This window comes from Arachis ipaensis, chromosome B05 (assembly GCF_000816755.2).
Source record: "Arachis ipaensis cultivar K30076 chromosome B05, Araip1.1, whole genome shotgun sequence".
NCBI lineage: Eukaryota > Viridiplantae > Streptophyta > Magnoliopsida > Fabales > Fabaceae > Arachis > Arachis ipaensis.
Window position 1 is genome coordinate 85321253 of NC_029789.2, and position 5579 is coordinate 85326831.

Below are 5579 nucleotides of genomic sequence, written 5' to 3' on the forward strand. Positions count from 1 at the left end.
CAAACGTTTTGGTTGTCACAAGTAACAAACCCCTTAAAAATTGATAACCGAAGTATTTAACCTCGGGTCGTCTTCTCAAGGAATTGCAGGGAGGTGTTCTTATTATTGGTTATGAGTCTTGTAAATTGGGGGTTTTGAAAGTAAGGAACATGTGATTTGAATGACAAGTAAAATAAATTAACAATAATAAAATCTCTTGGCAAGGTATAAGAACTGGAAGTCCTATCCTAGTTATCCTTATCAATTGTGATGAGAATTGGATTTTTCCCCCACTTTGTTAACCTCTAACTATGAAGGTAAGTTAAGTGGATGAATTAATTTTGATTCCTTAGGTCCTATTCTTTCCTTAGGAAAGGCTAGAGTTATTGGAACTCGAATTAATTCTTGAAGAATTCCAATTTTCAATCAACAATGAGTTTGATAACTCAAGTGTCTCCAATGACTCAACCAAAGCCAAAAGGGAAAATTCTAAATTAAATTAAAAGCATTAATAAATCTGAAACACATTAAATTGCATTTAAACATAAAAGGAAGTCCTAACATGGAAAGATTTATGAATTAAATGGGCAACATAAGTGATTAACAAATAAAAGTATTAGAGTATCCAAAAGTAGAAGAGAAATATAAATTGAAGAACATTGAAACTGAAATTGAGAAATAATCATAAACTGAGAGGAACCCTATCTTAAATCCTAAGAGAGAGGAGAGAACCTCTCTCTCTAAAAACTACATCTAAAACTAAAAATTATGAATTATGAGCTTGTTATGATGAATGGATGCATTCTCCCACTTTATAGCCTCTAATCTGTGTTTTCTGGGCCGAAAGCTGGGTCAAAAACAGCCCAGAAATCGCCCCCAATGTATTTTGGTACGTACAAGTCGCGGGAAAGTGACGCGGAAGCGTCGTCCACGCGTTAGCGTGGATTGGGGTTTTGCCAGGTCACGCATCCGCGTGATCCACGCGTTTGTGTCGCCTGGATTCGATGCAGCTATGACAAATTATATATCGTTGCGAAGCCCCGGACGTTAGCTTTCCAACGCAACTAGAACTGCGTCATTTGGACTTTTGTAGCTCAAGTTATGGTCGTTTGAGTGCCAGGAGGTCAGGTTGGACAGCTTTAGCAGTTCCTTCAGTTTCCTATATTCCTTCCACTTTTGCATGCTTCCTTTCCATCCTCCAAGCCATTCTTGCCCTGTAAATCCTGAAATCACTTAACACACATATCAAGGCATCTAATGGTAATAAGAGAGGATTAATATTAGCAAATATAAGGTCAAAGAAGCATGTTTTCAATCATAGCACAAAATCATGAAGGAAAACGTAAAACATACGAATAGTATGAATAAGTGGGTAAAGAGTTGATAAAAACCACTCAATTAAGCACAAGATAAACCATAAAATAGTGGTTTATCAACCTCCCCACACTTAAACATTAGCATGTCCTCATGCTAAGCTCAAGAGAAACTATAAAGGGATGAAGAGGAATGGTAGAATGTATGAAATGCAACCTATCTATATGAATCCAACTACATACAAAAATGTTTCTACCTACTTGGTTTAAAAGTAAATAAATTCACCAAGAATAAATATGAACTGGATTTCACTAATTCAAATCATAAAAATGAATTACAAATAGGCTTGTAGAAGAAAATAGCTCATGAAAGCCGGGAACAAAGAATCAAGCATCGAACCCTCAGTGGAAGTGTATGCACTCTAATCACTCAAGTGTTTTAGGTTCGATTCTCTCAATTATCTACTAACCTTGCTTTCTAAGGCTTGCTCTTTATCTAACAATCAACATAAATTTAATGCACAGATACACATATCAAGAGGTCTTTTAAGGGTTGTAATGGGGTTAGGGTCAAGGTAGGATTGTATTTGGCCAAGTGGACTAAAATCTGAATCCTTAATTAACTTAAACTTTCCACCTAACCTAGACAATCCATGTAATCATAATATACCATCTAACTATCCATTAACCATGTTTTCTATATATTCATGCATTCTAATTTCAAGTACATTACATATGCATTGCTTTCTCTACTTACTTTGGGGCATTTTGTCCTCTTTTTGCTTAATTGCTCTTTTTTTTTCTTTTTTTCTTTTTTTTCACTTCTTTTTTTTTTCTTTATATATATATATATATATTTTTTTTTTTTCTTTTCTTTTATTTTTCTCAATGCATATGATTAAATTATTGGATGCATGAATCATGTCCTAAACATTTCTTTCACATTTTCAAAAAATTCTAACATACTCAATTATCAAACCAAATGTTTCCAAATTCAACTTTCCCCATACTTCATTCATGAGCACTCTCACTAGTCTAAGCTAACCAAGGATTCAAATTAAGGACATTATTGTTTTCTGCTTAGAGTTAATGATGTGCTAAAGTAAAGAACAAAGGGGTATAATAGGCTCAACATTGGTTTGCAAAGAATAATGAAAGGGTAAGTCCATATGGGTATGTAAGCTCAGTGAAACAAAGGCCTCAATCATGTAAGTGTATGCATACATCAAACCATGGAAATATAGAATTAAGCAAGACAAAAATCACAATTTTAGAGAGAAAAGCACACACCAAAAATAAAATATTGGTTGGTAAAATGCAACCAATTCACATAGGCTCAAAAATCTCACAGGTTTTGTGTGTTCGAGCTCTAAACCATGTTCCAGTATAATATTTCTTCAAACAAGTGTAACATTAAATTTTTATTCAAATTAGTGAAATGCTATAAAAGGTTTCTTAAAAAAGAAAATATTACTTTAACCAAGTGGTGAAATATGCACAAAAATCAAACAAACATGCAAATGCAGCAACTAATAAGGAAAATAAATCATTGGTGTTGAGATAGGAAGGTACTAACCCACGGAGATCGGTATCGACCTCCCCACACTTAAAGATTGCACCGTCCTCGGTGCATGCTGAGATGTACAAGAGGATGGGGGTTGTGGTTCCTCAGCTAGTGCTCTTTTTATTCCTTTCCTTGCCGGTGGTTTGGGAGTAGCTTTCTCTTTACCCTTCTTGGTGGCCATCCTGAAAAGGAAAAAAAAGAAAGTAACTTAAATTCAAAGGGATAGAGCAAGGAAGAGAATAGGAGAGGTGGTAATTAATGCACATTAAAAGATAAATGATGTTGACACATGGTCATGACTACATGTGAAAGATCATAAACCGGGATATAGAAAGTGCATATGAGGACAATTAAATGCAAGAGGTTTATTGGCATGCAGGCAAAGGCATGAGGAGCATAGATCAAGCATTCAATGTCCAAGTTAGGTTACCAAGTCTTTCAAACTAACAATTTGATTGTAATAACAATTATATTTAAGTAATAAAATATAAAAAGGGTTTTGTGAAAAGCAAGCATTGAATAGTAGAGTAACGTAGAAAAGTGCATAATGCCATATGGGCTTTTTCACAAACACATAGCATGCATGATAATTAAGGTATAGAAAGTATTAAATTGAACATACAGGCAACCCTTTAAAAAGTAATATATAGTTGCCAAAAAAATTTACAACAATCCATAAGCATATAATGAGAAATAATGACTCAAATAAATTTCTAACACCAAGTAAAAAGGAAATAGAAAGAAAAAGAAAATATGAATAATGAAAATAAAAAGAAAAGAAAAGAAGATAACATAAAAAAATAAGAAGAAAAATAGAAAAGTAAGGAGGGAAGAAGAAAAAGGAAAACCTTGGTAATGGGGGTGAGAGAGAGAGTGAGTGTAAAAAGTGAGAAAGAAGGAAGAAGGAAGAAGGGAGGAGGAAGAAATAAGGAGGGAAAAGAGAAAATAGGATTTGGGGAGAAAAAGATAAGATAAGTGGCAAATCAGGAAAGCTGTGCGGCGCAATCGACGCAGTCGCGTGGGGCACGCGGTCGCGCGACTTGCGCTTATATTGATTGACGCGGTCGCGTCAGTCATGCGGTCGCATGACCCGTTTTATGCCACTGGCGCGACGCGATCAAAATCATTAATTGCTAAATATTGGGTGACGCGATCGCGTGGGGCATGCGGTCGCGCGAGTGGTCATGAGAAGGATATGACGCGGTCGCGTCGGTCACGCAGCCGCGTCGGAAGGATTGTGCGTTCAGCACCAATCCAGCAGCACTCTAGCAAAACTTTCGGCCGTGCACCCTTTTGACGTCGAATTCCAGGGCACGCGGCCGCGTGAGTGACGCGGTCGCGTGGGAGGCCAATGTTCCCAAGTAACGCAGACGCGTCGGCGACGCGGTCGCGTGGGGCGATTTGTGCCACTAGCACGCCTCCAGCCACGCTTTCGCGTGACTTTCTGTTTACTTTCTTTTCTTCACAACGCACTGGTGACGCGGACGCGTCAGCGACGCTGCCACGTCGCGTGCGTGTTTTTTTTTTTATAATGCAGTATGCAGAATGCAATATCACCGGCAAGGAAAGGAACAAAAAGAGCCCCAGCTGAAGAACCACAACACCCATCCACTTGCACATCTCAGCATGCACCGAGGACGGTGCAATCTTTAAGTGTGGGGAGGTCGATACTGATCTCCATGGGTTAGTTACTCTTCTATCTCAACACCAATGGTTTATTTTCCTTGTTAGTTGTTGCATTTGCATGTTTGATTGCATGATTATTTGATTTTGAGCATATTTTACCACTTGGTTGAAGTAATATTTTCTTTTTCAAGAAAACTTTTAAGAGCATTTCACTAATTTGAATAAAATTTAATGTTAAACTTATTTGAAGAAATATTATACTGGAACATGGTTTAGAGCTCGAACACACAAAACTTGTGAGATTTTTTAGCCCATTTGAATTGGTTGCATTTTATCAGCCAAAATTCTGTTTTAGTGTGTATTTTTCTCTCTAAAATTGTGATCTTTGTCTTGCTTAATTCTATATTTCCATGGTTTGATGTATGCATACACTTACATGATTGAGGCCTTTGTTTCACTAAGCTTACATACCCATATGGCCTTAACCTTTCATTATCCTTTACAAACCAATGTTGAGCCTATTATACCCCTTTGTTCTTTACTTTAGCACATCATTAACTCTAAGCGAAAAACAATAATGTCCTTAATTTGAATCCTTGGTTAGCTTAGACTAGTGACAGTGCTTATGATTTAAGTGTGGGAAAATTGGGTTTGGAAACATTTGGTTTGAGAATTGAGTATGTTAGAATTTTCTGAAAATATGAAAGAAATGTTTAGGACATGATTCATGCATCCAATAATTTAATCATATGCATTGAGAAAAATAAAAAAAAGAAAAAATATATATAAAATAAAAAAAAGGAGAAGTGAGAAAAAGAAAAGAAAAAAGAGCAATTAAGCAAAAAGGGGACAAAATGCCCCAAAGTAAGTGGTGAAAGCAATGCATATGTACTGTACTTGAAATTAGAATGCATGAATATGTGGAAAACATTGTTAATAGATAGTTAGATGTGGTATAATGATTACATGGATTGTCTAAAGTTAGGTGGAAAGTTTAAGTTAATTAAGGATTCAGATTTTAGTCCACTTGACAAAATACAATCCTACCTTGACCCTAACCCCATTACAACCCTTAAAAGACCTCTTGATATGTGTAT